The following is a 16,420-nucleotide window of genomic DNA, read 5'->3' as shown; positions in this document are numbered from 1 at the left end:
CATGAGATGGATGCTGGTTGTTGGGGAGTTCCCCAGTTCTGGGGCCACGTGTGCCAGTGCTCAGGCTGTGAAGCAGCTTTGACATTGGGTCCATCAGTACAGCCAGTCCAATGGAAGTAAGTCTAATGGTACCTCCTCTCTCATCATCCAACACAGTGAAATGACAAAGTAACGCCACCGTAAAAACACTCCTGGAACAACAAATGCTACTGGCTCTGTGGAGGAACAAATTAGCAAACAAAATCCCATATTCTTCCAGAGCAAACGGAGTAGCTAAATATTTAGCTACAAGCCTAGAACTCCCATCGTATAATTTTTCATGACATTTCACTAAATTCAGTTCAGTCAGATGAAATAGACTGTAACATAACAACATAGTCAATTTCCCCATAAGTTTTTACCTCCATTCATCTTTCTCTCAACAAATTTGTTCTATTCTCATCACAGTTTACTAAAATCATGCAATGAAAAAGAATCCTTTGTTTTGTGGGAAATTATAATGAGGAGAAAGGACTACCTTTTCATTTTACCCAATACCACTTCATATGTTGAATTATCCAAGAATGCCTTGGAGATTATAACACAACCCGTTTCTTGTCTACAAATGCCTTCACCTGTTTATCTAATATCCTGAAATTATGGTTATTGTTTTTCTTTCTCCATAGGAAGGAACAAGACATGACTTTCCTCAAAGATGCTTCCTCAATGCCTACACCATACTCTGGAACATGAACTCTCTGCCCTCCCACACTCTCCACAACTCTGTCTGGCTTGAGAAAAAAGTTTGACTTTGCTGTCTCATTAAGGCTTTAAAATTGTTGGCTTTACCTTCCCCTTTTAGCACTGGGTACCTTCTCACCACTGCAATGACACTGCCCTAGCAGGTGGCCTCTTTATAATGGATTATGCCTATGAGAATAAATATAACCTACCTCAGATGGTGCTCATCAGAAAACCAAAGATTTCCATGTTGGGGGCAGGCTAATAGAGTCTAAATGACCAATGCAAAACCAAGATCATACAACTCTTTAAAGAACAAATGATTGACTAGAATACTAACCCAAATGAATCTACCAGATGGCAAATAAAGGAAAAAGAGATTTAAAAAAAGCTCCACAGGAAGAGAATATTTCCCCATTAAAGAAAAATTTGACTTTTCTTTTATTAAAAGGGGCCATTCAAGCATGAGTGAAACTTTAGATCATCAAAGATACAGACCAATCCTAAAAGCTTCTCTAGGAAGAAATTACTTAAAGAATGAGAATGACACCAACTTCTCAATGGGGGACTTTAGATGAACAAAACAGAGCAACATACTTAAAGTTTTGAGGGAATGGAAAAAAGAAAAATAAAAGGTATGTCAGAGTCCAGAGGAAAATAGATTCTAACTAACTTGAGATACAGGTAGAAAATTGTGTTTTAAAATTTAGGGATAATTACTGAAAAGAAACTAAAGAATGCAAATCTGATTAATCCAAGATAGCATGGTAAATAACACACACACGTGCATACACACACACACACACACACACACACACACACACACACACACACACCACCTCCAGTATAAGATTATTACCAATCACAATAAATGTCTGTCGGTTAGATTCACTTATCAAAAAAGCAGGGACTCAAAAAAATTAATTAAAAAAAAAAGGCAGAGACTCTTAAGCTGAGTTTGCCAGAACATCAGCATTATGCAGTCTGTAGCACATACTCCTCAAACAGAATGACGTGAGGGAAGATGTGAGGATACACCAGAAAAATACTAATGACAAAATAGAGGGACAGGTTTAGTAAGATTCTCCTACAAATATTCAGAGGGAAAAATCTTTAAGATGTAATAAAGAAATAGTTCATATTGAAAAACAGTATAACAGTATAACAAGATAGGACATGAACGTTTACGATCAGAGTGTACAGATTCATAGAAAGGCCACAAGTGATTGATGAATATATGATCTATTAAAAAATGGAGTGAAGACTCTTCAGATCTAAGCAACAGAGCATATAAGCTAATTTCAAATACAGGGAACTACAACACAGTCCAAAGAGCTGAAAGCACCAATTACATGTTCTTCTCTCTTTTTAAAATTTTTTTTCTAATGTTTACTTATTTTTAAGAGAGAGAGAGTGCATGCAAGTGGGGGAGGGGCACAGGGAGACACAGAACCTGAAGAGGCTCCAGGCTCTGAGCTGTCAGCACAGAGCCCGACGTGGGGCTCGAACTCACAAGCCGTGAGATCATGACCTGGGCTGAAGTTGGATGCTTAACCGACTGAGCCACCCAGGAGCCCCCATATTCTTCTCTTAGGGTAAAAATACAATCAGAAATTAATAGCAAAAAATATATAAACAGTGGAAATTAAAAATAAAATTAAAAACAACATTCCATTAATCTTTGAGAATTTAAGAACAGCCCAGACTCAAATCTGTGCAGTATGACCTTAGATATTTTGTTTATTGGGAGGGGGGAGGAAGTTTGCCAACAAATGAACTAAGGTTTTGGATGGAGAAGCTGGAAAAAATACGAACACAAGCCTGCACCTGTGCCCCTATACTTGGTCTTCCCTCTGGTACCCTGGGTTGAATACTGATGCCTCTCTCCTAAGCCAGCTCTCAGGCTTCTCCAAGGATGGGGCTGATGGAAGGGAAGAGAGGTGATCATTGCATAGTTACCTTTGACTACCTGCCATTCCCTTCAGTTCACAAACATGCTGTCACATCTCTCACCTCAGGAAAAACAAAACTCTTCCTTGACCTCACCAGTGCCCTATTTCTCCCTCCCCTTTTATAGCACAGTCCTGAAAAGAATTCTCCAGAATCTGGCCACTCCCCTGAATTCCTCCATTCACTGCAATTCTTCTGTAGTCCTTACCATTCGACTGAATGGGTCTTGTGAAGGACCCATGACCTCACCACCTTTCTTTTCCCGCTCCAGTGCCTCTGCTTCCTCCTTCCTTGCTTACTGTCCGCCCCTCACCACGGACTGCAGTTTCCTTGGTAGGGAGGCTGCATCTGCCCATCCCCCACCCCTAGAGACTTCCCCCAGTGCCCAGCACTGGGACTGAGCCGATTCTCAGCAAAGATTTGTTGACTCAGTGACAAAAGGAATTTGTGAAGATAAAAGCAGAAGAATAAATGCAAATAAAACCGTGAAGATAACTGAAAGACCCAAATTCTGGTTTAAAAGAACACTGACATAAATCAGCCTTTGGCACAAAAGAAAGAAGTCACAAAGTCACATTAAAACCCAAAAGATCCAGAGGCATTTAAGCATTTTAAGTGACTATTATGTATACCATTGTAAACAATTTGAAAACTTAGAGCAAACACACCTTTGGGGATAAAGTATAAATTATCAACATTTGGCTAAGCTGTAAAAACATAAGCAGACCGACTGCCATGAAAAAAACCCTGAAATGTTCATTGAGAATCTACCCACAAGTGCATACGACCAAATCACCCACAGAACGGATATCAGTGTGTTCATAGAAAACCCATGTGAACCCACTGACCAACTAGTAGAAGAAAAGAACTCAGCAAGCTGACCAGTTACATAATTAGCATATAAAACCACAGCCTATCCCTGACACAGGCAGTAACCAATGAAAAAAACATTTTTGAAATAAAGAACCATTGAGTATATCAATAATGACTATGAAATGCCTAAGAATAAATCTAGTAAATGACTTCTTTATTAAGAAAATGATCATCTTTACTGAACATAAGAAGACAAACTGAGGGGCACCTGGGTGGCTCAGTCCACTAAGCACCCAACTCTTGATTTTGGCTCAGGTCATGATCTCACACTTTGTGCGATCGAGCCCCATGTTGGGCTCCGTGCTGACAGCACGGAGCCTGCTTGGGATTCTTTCTCTTCCTCTCTCTGCCCCTCCCCTACTCACTCTCTCAAAAATATAAATATAAACATTAAAAAAAAAGACAAACTAAGAATTGGAAGTACAATAGTTGTGGAAAGGAACACATATGTGAAGGATGTCATTTCTCTTTCAATGGACCTTTTAATTCAAGCAAAGGAATTCAAAGGGATTCCTATTGGGACTGTCGATGGTGTTTGAAGTAATGACCCTAAGATTCATTCAGAAGAGTAAATATAAAGAACAGTCTGGACAATCATATAAACTTGAGTTTTAGAAAAAGGGAAGCAAAGCCAAGGTGCATGCCCTAACCAGTATCAAAACCCGTGAGAGGATTTACAGAAGAGGAAACACAGTTGGCAACACAGCTGGACAACTGATATATAAAAAGGGGTTCGATCTCACTCAAAATGAGAGAGCATAGAAGTTACAGTGAGACTAAAGTAACGGAATGCACTTTCCACTAGTGGATTGGCAAAAATTGAATCTATGGTCACGTCATGACGGAGTCTGAAGAAGTGAACATCCTTCTATACTGCCGGTGGGAAAGTGAACTTCTACAGCCGTGAGGAGAAAATTTGCTATTACTGCAGTGGACATGAAGTAGAGCTCATTTCTTCAGTACTTTTACTTCTCAGTAAGAGCCACTCTTGTGCTGGAACCAACAAGTCACGTGTAAAGATGCTCTTGGTAACATTGTTCATTGAGAAGAGAAAACCGTGAAACCCACCTCAAAGTCCATCAACAGAGGGAGGATTAAGTAAGAAGCAGTGTGTCCGATCTGTGGTCTACTTGGCACCAGAAGAAAGGGAAAAGGAGATTGTTTATTGCTGTGAAAGAATATCCCCAAACACAGTAAGTGGGGAAACAATGTTGCAAAACTATAACAAAGTGTGGATATTTAAGAATATTTAGAAATATTCATTTAAGAGTATTTAATTCTGCTACAGAGAACAAGAAAAAATAAGTGGGGTGGATCAGATGTATCCAATGTGCCAGTGGTAGCAGATCAGTAAGCAATCCACGATTCCAGGTAGTCACAGAAAGAACAAATGGACGAAACAAGTAGACCCTTGTGAGTTGAATGCAAAGAGAACTGCATATGAAGCGTCTTCCTAGCAATATGAAGAAATGAAAGTACCAAATGAAATGAAATATTTGTAAGACATAAACTATGTCATCTCCAGAATTGACAGTTCTCATTTATGGCATCCTTAAATCAACCCACTGGCAACTCCCATTCTCTGCCTGAGCCACGCAGACAAGAGTCATGGCGGCTCAGCGGTTGGAAGCAAGCTGCAGACCCGCTCTCTCTCCGATGAAGCGAGCAGGTACCGGTCCGAGTCACCTTCTGGCTGCTGAGCCCCTATCCTCACCCTCAAGTCTGGCCCTCCTACCATGTCATCTATGGGAGAGAGAGCAAGGGCAGTGGTGAGAGGAGGGGAGGAGGGGAAGAGACTAACAGGGGTAACTGTCAAAGCAAATGAACTTAATCTCTAACGTTAAAGTTCTTTAGAAGGAGCCCGTGTTCCTGTAGTCTTAAAACATTTATAAAACAGGACATTATGTGAAGGGCAGAGTATTGACACTTTTGTTCTACAAAGGAGAAGACTGGGACTCAGAGAGGGTAAGCAAACTCTTACTGAAGCTATGTGAATGAGACCTGCTTGTGCCCATTTGGAGATGGGGGAACAGGAGGCTGGATCACTTCCTGGATCAACAGGGGCAGACTGCAAGCCTCGGGGCGGGGCCCATGGTGGGCCCCAGGAGGCGGCACACCTCTTGTCTTGTATAGGGACTCTTAGTGCTCAAACTCCTTGAAGGCAGACCGAGTGATGACTCACTTAATGACAAGGGTAAGATACTGGTTTTAGCACACTTCCCCTCTTAGTAAAAGGCTCCCCAAGCATTCTCCATGAAGTCCCATGGCAAACTTCTCTTTTTCCCCCAAATGCTAGATGATTCAAAGCCCTGCATGCAGCTATCCTGAGGCGGGGGAAACAACCCCCTACAAAGGATTTGCCAGCGGAAAGATTAACTGCTTTTCCATATTTTAAAGACTTACTGTCTGCTTATTAACATGGTGCTTCGGAGGGGTCTGGGCAATGTTAGCTGTACATTTATGTGCACAACGTGTATTTATGGCCCAGGGTGCAGGGTTGAACTTCATAAAACACACCTCCATCCAGCTGGGCCCAGCAGCCAGACTGACATCATTGTGCAGGGGAACTGTGGCCTGGTGGGTTTGCTTGGGGGCCAAAAAAGGCAGCAGGGAAATGCCTCAACAGAGAATCACAATGGCGGTTTCTAAGCAGGGATAGGTCAAACTGCGTGAAATAAATTAGGTCCTCCAGGGAAAGAGGAGGGGAGAGGGAGGCAATTTTGATGTGTCCATTGCCGGAACTGAAATAACGCAGTCCTCCCTTTTCCACTGGCTATACACTGAGAAGGACTAGCGGGGAAAAATGATGTGATTTCAAGACAGCTTCCCCTGGCAAGAGACTATTAGCTGCATGCTGTCCACTAAGAGGGGCTCTGCTGACCACATGAGGAAAGCGACCTTGCAGCTTCCCTAATGCTCTCCCCGGACAAACACGCGTAATGGGAAGGACTCAGGGATAAAATACCCGGAGGACCCACAATGCACATTTGGAGAACTTGGTCGGCTTGTCTTTTATTAATTGGGTACAAAACTGTAGCTTGACAAATAACTGGGGCAGGATAGACTGTTTTTTTAATGTTTATTTATTTTTGAGAGAGTGAGAGAGAGAGAAGACAGAGCATGAGCGGGGGAGGAACACAGAGAGGAATCCAAAGCAGATTCCAGGCTCCAAGCTGTCAGCAAAGAGCCTGACGTGGGGCTCAAACTCATGAACCGCGAGATCATGACCTGAGCTGAAGTTGGTCGCTTAACCGACTGAGCCACCCAGGTGCCCCCAGGATAGACTCTTTAAAAAAAAAATTATTTTATTATTTTTTTAATAAAAGTTTTTTTTTAACATTTATTCATTTTTGAGAGACAGAGACAGACAGAGTGTGAGTGGGGGAGGGGTAGAGAGAGAGGAAGACACAGAATCTGAAACAGGCTCCAGGCTCTGAGCTGTCAGCACAGGACCCGACACGGGGCTCGAACTCATGGGTTGCAAGACCATGACCTGAGCTGACTTGGGACGCTTAACTGAGCCACCCAGGCGCGCCTAAAAAAACATTTTGAAGTCTTTCACCCTTTATAGATTTTCACCATTGATACAATTCCCAGATTTTATCCTGACATGAAATAAAAGACAATGAAATAAAAGACAAAAGTCACAGGGGATTCTCAGTCACAGTACTATTCTCCAGATGGCCTGGGTACACAATTGTGGCTCTCCAACGGGATCTTACTCTCGTTAGGGGTAGGACGATGCCTATCCTCCCCCAATGTACCCCAAAATGCCCTAAGTGACCTAGGCCCATAACTTGTGGAGAGCAAACATTTGGTGACTGTTTAAATTCAAACCAGAGATTAAATATTGAGGATGTGTTCCAGTAGAACTCCAGAGCCCTGCTATGGAACAGCATGGGGAGGGGCAGGGGAGCACCAGCACCTGCTCACGCTCAACCCAAGGGAGGTAAAACAATGAATAGCAGTGCCTCACCTGCTCACCCCCAAAAGTGTCAGGACTTAATAGAAATGTGAAACAGTTCCCTCCTTCCATCCTTCCTTCGTTGGCTTGGTTTTCCACCCTGCTATGTTGAATTCCTGCTTTCTCATCTCTAAATGATATCTTGTACAGACTCCATAACACTCTGACCATTTTAGGTTAGTACAATTAGGCCAGTCTAGTTAACTGCTCTAATTTCACTCATAGTTTGAAGCTCTACACTATTCTTCCTTCAAGCTTCTAGGTTCTAGCCTCTTCAATAGCTGGGGTGGGAAAACAGAGCAGTAAAGAGGCAGAATCTTCTATTTACCAGGCTGCCGGGCAACCATCTCACCACGGCTTGTTTTCTTACAACACAGCCTAGCCTTTGGTGTCCTCTGTGCATCCCAGCATCCAAATGTTGGCTCTCTTGTGAGGTTATGATGGATTCTTCAGAGGACCAACAGCTCCTCAACATGCCCCAAAGGGCCCACCCATGCAGCTCCTACCACCAGCAATTACTGCCAAACTTCTTGCCTTGTGAGGACCTCCTCTGAAGAGCAACCGTCTTGTTGGGTTTAAGCAAGATGACAGCTACTTTCCACACTGCCCACCTGACCCTTGGGAAACACGTATCTTTGCTGGCCCAGACATAGGCCACTTCAGAGCTGCCCCTTCGCCAACCCTCACCCTTTCCCTCCGGGTCTCTCCCTGTTCAGACAGACACAAGGATATATTAGTACATCTATCACCTAGAAGACATTTGACCAGTGCTGGACTTGCCCTTCTTCAGGCACCCCCAAAATATAGAAGAGTCTCTTGGAGCATCCCCCCACCCCCCACTGCCCACCTGACTCCCAGCAGGAAACAGCGCCCCCTAGAGCACCACTTTCCATGAACCTGATCTCTTATTAGGCCCCTCATCAGTGCTCACATGGCAGACCAAGGCAGGCCAGCTGTCTGCCCTCAAATGGGCTTGGAGGTGGGGAGTGGGGGCAGGATTTCCAACTCTAGCGCCAGCGAAAAGGCTGTTCTCTTTAGAACCTGCGGTGCCTAGTGTCACTTCGTCCTCACCTCAACCTGGGGCTACAAGGAAACCCCCACTTGATATCCTGTTCATATCCCCTGTAAATCTATTCATGGGAGACACCTTGCATGGAGTTGGAAAAAAGCCAGTGCTGTGGGATATGTTCTGTAGGTGCCCAAAAGACACTGAACAAAAATCTTGTCCCTGAAAACAATCTTTAAGAAAACAGGAATAGGCACTTGATTGAGAACCAAATTTAGCATCAGGTTCAGGACAAACTGCCCGGAGCTGTCTAATTAGAGTTGGAAGAAGGCATGGAAGCTCACGGTCCCTCCATTATTCATCCTTGTTCTGACAGTGCCAGCCTATGCAATTAAACCAGACAGAAGAGGGCTGATTCAATGTTGGAACAAGGGGAGGATTCACAGGTACCCAAATGTCACCTCTGCTCCCAATTCCAGTAATTCTTGCCCCTTTCCCCCCAGATCTCTTAACAGTACCACCATCTATCGAGTCACTCAAACCAGAGATCTTGACATAATTCTCAGCATATTCCTCTTTGTTTTTTTTTTGTTTTTTTTTTTTAATTTTTTTTTTCAACGTTTATTTATTTTTGGGACAGAGAGAGACAGAGCATGAACGGGGGAGGGGCAGAGAGAGAGGGAGACACAGAATCGGAAACAGGCTCCAGGCTCTGAGCCATCAGCCCAGAGCCTGACGCGGGGCTTGAACTCACGGACCGCGAGATCGTGACCTGGCTAAAGTCGGACGCTTAACCGACTGCGCCACCCAGGCGCCCCAACATATTCCTCTTTGAACATCGCCATGGGCTCATTTGACCGTCTCAAGCCCACCCTCCCCCCGCTGCCCTCCCGGGGGAGCATGTGTAGTCACACAAGGACGTATACTCAGAAGGGCTTGTCACTTAGGGTTTACTACTCTGCAGTACTATCTTGAAATTTATTTCATCTTTACATTTATGTTCTTTACTTCTCCAAGTAGGACACAGCACCTCAGTCCAGTGATTAGTGTTAGGGAGAACCCACCAGCCACTGGGCTGCGCACCCCAGAGTAACAGGGTCAGGACCTGGGGGTGCCTATGAGGGTCTGCGCTTGACCAGTCAGAATCCATGTGTCTAAAGGGAGCACAAGATCAGACAGCAAATAAATAGTATCCTGACAGGTCAAGAGAGAACACAGGAAGCAGGAAAATGTCTTACCTTTTAGGTACCTTTAATGACACTTTTTTCCTGCTTTTTGAAGAAGCAGCCCACATTTTCATTTTGTACTGGGCCCTGCAAATTCTGTAGCTGGCCCTCCCAACCTGCATCATTTGTAGCACACCTCCTAACCGGCTTCCCTGCCATCAGCCCCTTTCCATTCTTAAGGTGACAGTGCTTCCCAAATGCAAGGCTGACCACACCATCCCCCTGTCTATACTAACCGTCCACGGCTCCCTTAGCATCTACCCAATAGTCTGCACAGGAGGGAAGCAAACAAGACCCCGTATGATCAAGGCTGGCCCTCCCTCCAGCCTGATAGCTCTAAGCCAACCTTCTTTCCCAACATCCAGACACGATCCCTACCCTGGGCCCTTGACTGCTTCATGCTTCTTCTCCCTCAGGGCTGAGACCCAGACGGAGCGCATAAGAATCACCCAGGGAGCTTCCTGTTTTGTTTTTTTCAACTGATGCCTGGGCCACACCTAAAACATATTCTATTAGAAGCCTGGATGTAGGGCCAAGGCATGTATATATTTTTAAAGCTACCTAAGTGATTCCAGTGTGTTGCCAAGGCTGAGACCCAACTACTGATCAAAAGGAGGGCTCCTCAAACCTTAGGTACTTAACAAATGACCGGAGGATCTTGTTGAAATGCAGATTCTATTCTGGGGCTCTAGAGCCAGGTCAATGATTCGCCCTTTCTCATCTGCTTCCAGGTAGTGTTGATGCTGCTGGCTCAGGAACCAGCAAGGCTCGGAGTGCTGCAGCCACCTTTTCCCCACCCTTGGAGAACCCCATTTCAGTTCTAAAAGGCTTAGTGAATGTTGCCTCCTCCATGAAGAACCCCCTCTCTTAGCGAAGCACGCCCTCCATGCTCCTATAGCATACTGTAGATACCTATAGCATCCGTGTAAGACACATACACTTCTACACACATGTGGAATGAGAAGCTCAGAGCCATTTTAACCCCCCTGGTGCCACCAACTGGAAAAGGAGGGAAGGATAGACGCTTTCCTCTAGGCTACATTTGGAATGGTTTGAAAACTGTAAGCTATGGAACTTGTAGAAAATTCTTTTTTGGTAACCCAGGGAAATACATGGAAGTTAACCTCTAGAGCAGCTAAAAATGAGGTTCAAGAGGCCTGTGTGGGTATCAGATAGGAGGCACAGGACACACACATTAAGAAGCCAGGAACAAACAAAAACCTTTTTTCTAGTATGAGCTCAAATCAAAAGTCAGAAAGACAAACGCTTCAAATGTTAGGAGTTGATTGGCCACTTGGCTGTTACTCCCCCTTGGGCCCCTTGATACAGCTTATTCTAGGGCTGGTGGCAGTAGAGATGAACTTATTCAACAATCAATACCATGAGTAAGCCAACTAGTGTCTTTTCTCACTTTCCTCTTTCCTCCCTCTCTCTCTAGCTCCTCCCCTCTCTCATCCCCTTCCTTTGTCCCTCTAGATGGCCAGACAAGGAGCTCTCTTATTTTTTAATTCAGGGGATTTTGTCTATTAGACTTCCAAGGACAAGACACAGACTTTTGCTTTCCATGCATCAGCTCAGTATTAAAGTTCACTGAATAATGATGGAAAAATAGTCAAAGATAAAAATATAATCCAAAGTAGCACAGGTTCCCTGGCAAATGACTTGTACAGAATATAGTATGAGGTTTAAGCAGCCCAGAATAGTTTATTCTAAGGATTCTGCAAGAGCCAAGCCTCCTTGCTTCTGATTGATTTCAGAAAAGAGGGCCCTGCCTAAGTGCTCTAAAGCAGTCTTCTTTGATATCTAATCTCCCTTCTTTTGATACCAATATCCTACTCTGTTCAGGAATCCACCCTTCCTTCAGGCAGCCCAGGTGCTTCTGAAGAACTAGCCCTGCCCAGGCATGTTACCTGAGCCTAAGCTGATTGGTACAACTCCTTCCCCTGAAGAAAGTGACTGGTTCAGAGATGGGCATTGGACCTAAGTTATTCTAATCAGACTGAAACCCAGTATGCTTATCTCTATTCCCAATACACAAAGGAGCCACTGATAGCTTTTCTTTGCCCATGGATCCAAGTGTCTGCTGGAAAATTTAAAGAGAAAACCCAAGTCTTGGTGACTAACCTTTGGGAAACTAGAGTAAGCCTTACCCGAAGGCTGCATCTCAACTTTTCACTTTATGATTTCAGCTTGCTTGAGTTGAGCCTTCTTTTATTTGTAGTAAAAGAACACTAGGTGATGCACACCTAATTCCTTACGATGCTCAACATGCTGCCTGATCAAACTGTAACTGGAAAATTCAGGCTTTTGGGAGTTGAGCCCTAGAAGCCATCAGTTTGGTTCCCACCAAATGTACCTTGGATGGCCTTCTAGGAACCAGACTGGTCAGGCTTCTCTTGCTTCATTTCACTAGCAAAAGAAACGTGCTACGTTTTCATAGTTAAGAGCTGAGATTAAATGGAGCAAGCATGCTGTCTTTGTTATACTTACTTATTCAAAAATGTATACAATGAACACATTATGGCATTCCACTTGTGACTTGCTGATGAGGACAGCACACAAAAAGCCTGAGGGGTGCTTTGTCTACAAGGCACAGTGTCCCGTGGAGATAATTATTATATTGCAGACAGATGAGTCAAAGAGAGCCATGACAATGACTTCCACTCATCCTCAGAACAACCAAGGATCGGTTGAGATTTTTGGTGCCAACCCAGAGCCTGTAAATAACTTCAGCAGCAAATTCTTTGGCATTATCAGCCCAAGGCAGGTGGCAAGGAAGGGTATTTTGTGTCTGAAAAATGGGTGAGAGAGCCCCATAGAATAAAAAGAAAGAGGGGCCCAGTTTTCTCATACTAGAAGAGAATTTCAAAAGAGCTAACAACAAGAGAAATTTTCAAACGTTGGCTATTTTTTTTTGTTGTTGTACTAAGGTCTTCCATAAATCCTCTTAATTATGACATGAACCATTTTCTTCTAATCCCTTAAGAAGAGTAAGGAATTTATTAAATATCTTCACTGCAACTATTAGTGTCTTTTGTTCCAAATAATGAGAGTAAGAGCTAACACGTATAGAGGGCTTGCCTTGTGCCAAGCACTTTCTCAAGCGGTTCCCCTTTAATCTTAATACCTACCCAGAGAGTTACCATCTTCATTTATTCAAGCTTTGAGACGTTACACATTTCCAAGTATAAAACCAATCAAGTATCAAAGTATCGAACCTCTGTTTTAAACCCTACAGTATGACTACTCACCAACACCATCATCCTTCCTACCATCCCAGTCATCACCATCTACTGCATACCTACTGTGTGCAGTGTGTGAAGGTCTTTTACTGAAAACTAACTACAGAACAACTCCATGAACCATCCAGGTGATGTTATTCCTAATATCAAAAAGGCACCCGAGGCTTACAGACCTTCAGAAGTTTGGACCCATAGTGGTTTAAGAGAGCACAGGTAATAGGCTTCAGAGCCATGGCCAGGATTTAAGCTGTCAGACTCCACAGACTGCCATCCACCCACCGAACATCAAAATTTCCTGTGGAAAATGTTTGGACACAATTCACCGATAAACTAAGAGCAGAGACTTTGTCCTTAGACCTTCAGGGGCCAACTGAACATTCCCTCGGACTCAACATTTATAATTTTCCATTCCCTAGCTCCACACTGTCTTCCACAATCCCCCTGTGAACTGCCATGTTCATTCAGCAAAATACAGCAGCAGCTGTATGAACCATCATCCTCATGAACCATCAGGAGGCCCAAACAGACTCAAAAGAATAAAGCATTCACTGGGGAATTAAATATCTAATTTTAAGTAATCTGACAAAGTCAGACCTGGACCAACAATACTTGCTTTCTAAAAGACTGGACATCTTGCACCACATGAAAAAAGCACTTTGTCCAGCATACTATGTTGAGGGCAAGAAAATAAATAGGCTAACTATGAGGCTAGTTTTGCACAGGGGAAAAGAAGGACTGGAAGGAAATATAGCACTCTTTAAATCTCCTTACCCCCAGTTTACAGATGAGGAAACTAGGTAGCTTCCCTGAAGTTATTAGGCTAATCAGATCTGGAGCTGGGATTCCAATCCAGGCCACCTGGCTTAATTCTGAGTGGTGAGATTACGTGTGATTTTACTTTATTCGCTATGCATTTCACTATTGTTTAGTTTTCTACAATGAGTAGGAATTGCATTTTAATAAGAACTAAGAACTGTGAATAACTTTCTATGTTTTAGATTACAGACACACATATTTGGAAAACTAAGTCTCTGTGATCAGCACTTTGCTTTACAATCTCAACAGTGAACCACGAGAAATAATAAAAATCAGAGTGGTATTCCTCCAAAAGCATTCATTGGAAGAACATGGAAGCACCTCCTTAGTTTATAATCTTGCTGTTCTACTCCATGTACCCCCAATGTATATTCTTGGGGTGAGTCCCATCAAGGAAGCCTCTCTGAGTCCCTCTATCATATCAGCTTTAAAACTACTTGGGTCTATAGGTGGAGATGAATTCATTTCTACTGATTGAAATAAAGGCTGCATCCATGTCTATCTACTCTGATTCTAAGCCTTCTGAATTCTATATCATGTGGCTTTGAATCAATGTCCCAGGGACAGAGTGAGACAAACCAGGTAGCGTGCTATATTTTCTGATCTAACTTCTGAATTCAATGCGTCTAATAATTCCCACGTCTATTCAACAGCCCCTTATCACAAAATAGCAAGATTTTCATTTTGAAGAGTACAAATACTGAGGTGGGGACCTACAGCCATAGGGAAATTTCAAGAGAAACAGATATATCCCAGAAACACTGTATGAAAGGCAATGCTCTCGATTTTAAACATTGATGTTCACAGAATTTTTTGTGATGATTGGTGATCTACTCCAACACAGAGGGGAAAAAAGTCTCTCAGAACAAAAATCAGAACTAATCTCCCATATCCACACAGAGAATATCAATACAAAATACAGGGTAGGAATAAAATGGAGGAGGTGGGAGATAATAGGAAGGATTAGAAAGCTGACTGGTTCAAAAGTCAGTGGAGTTAAAAATCAAGCTCCCCGTGTGAAACCACCTACTTGTCACCTATTGTTCCCTCCTTCTCTCAGTCCTAGTTTTCCTATCTCAAAAGTGATTTGCCTTCCGAATGTCACATTCTAAAATCTCATCCTTGTTTCCACCTTGCACAAAACTCTTTAATTTCTCCAGACTGAGATAGCAGACATGGGTTATTGGTAACCCCATCTTTCTCTCCCTTTAGCTTCTACTCTGCCAAAGGGAAGCAGATCTTTCTTTTAAAAAGGAAAAAGCAGGGGCGCCTGGGTGGCTCAGTTGGTTGAGCGTCTGACTTCAGCTCAGGTCATAATCTCGTGGTCTATGAGTTCGAGCCCCGCATCGGGCTCTGTGCTGACAGCTCAGAGCCTGGAGCCTGCTTTGGATTCTGTGTCTCCCTGTCTCTCTGCCCCTCCCATGCTCATGCTCTGTCTCTGTCTCTCAATAATAAATAAACATTAAAAAAAAAATAAAAAAAATAAAAGGAAAAAGCAGTTCAGACTCAAAAAGTTAATTAAAAAAAATTCTGAATGTTCAGTTAACCTAGGGTGACACCTGTAAACCATTTTTAACTAGCACAGTCAACTTCTACACAAGACCAAAGTAAAAAGTTTTAAAGGGTAAACACTATATTCCAGAGCTAGGGGCAAAACAAAACAGACTCAACTACAAAAGCCTAAGACCAAGGCACCAAAAGAGCAAAATGATCCCTGGTAATTTAAATGCATAGTGCAATAAAACTCACCATTTTCCAGAAGAAGATAAGAAAACCCAGGGCATCTATAATACACAATCCACACTATCAAGTGTGCAAAAATTGCAATACATGTGAAGAAGCAGTAAAACGTGACAAAAAAGTCAAAAGAAAATTTACTCACTAAATACAAACTACTATATGACACAGGTATTAGACTTTGCAGATGTGTAGGTAATATGTTATATTCTTATATGTTAATGAGCCTAAAGCCATGGGCATATTGAGCAGAGAGATGGAGGAAACTTCAGTACAGACACAGAAACTATGTGAAAGAACCAGATACAATTCCTAAAATAGAAAGAATAAAATATCTGAAATCTAAAATTCCAATTTGAGTAGCATTAAAATCAGATTGTAGATGTTAGAAAAAAAGATCAGTGAATTTGAGGTCAATAGCAGCCATCCAAACTGTAGAACAAGAGAGAAAAAAAATATTGAAACAAAAATGAATAGAACCCCAATAAGCAATGATGTAGTACCAAACAGTCAAACAAATAATCCCGGAGTCAAATAAAGAGAACATGGGTCAGAAAATACATAAAAGAAATATTGACTGGCTTAAAATGGGAGAGAGGAATAGGGAGTATATTGTCATAATGCACGGACACTACACATGAAATCATTTAATATTATGTGAAGGCAGACCATGAGAAATTAAAGGGGTATATTGTAAACCTTACTGCAACCAAATCCAAAAATGGTATAAATAATAAGGCAGTAGCAGGAAAAACTGGAATAGTAAGACAATATAAAATAAGGTAGAATAAAAAAGAGGAAAAAAACAAGAAAGAGGAACAAACAGAAAACAACCAGGAAGATGGCAGATTTTAAGCCAAACATATCAATAGCTGCATCAAAAATA

General features: G+C 42.7%; 1 protein-coding gene across 1 annotated transcript in view; it reads right to left on the bottom strand.

Moving 5' to 3' along the window:
• CACNA2D3 (calcium voltage-gated channel auxiliary subunit alpha2delta 3) overlaps positions 1-16,420 on the bottom strand; it is an 863,383-nt gene that overhangs the window by 3,775 nt on the left and 843,188 nt on the right. The window lies entirely within an intron of this gene.

Source organism: Lynx canadensis, chromosome A2 (genome assembly GCF_007474595.2).
Source record: "Lynx canadensis isolate LIC74 chromosome A2, mLynCan4.pri.v2, whole genome shotgun sequence".
In the NCBI taxonomy this organism is placed as follows: Eukaryota; Metazoa; Chordata; class Mammalia; order Carnivora; family Felidae; genus Lynx; species Lynx canadensis.
The sequence above is the reverse complement of the archived record's forward strand: the minus strand, read 5'-3'. Positions and strand labels throughout refer to the sequence as shown.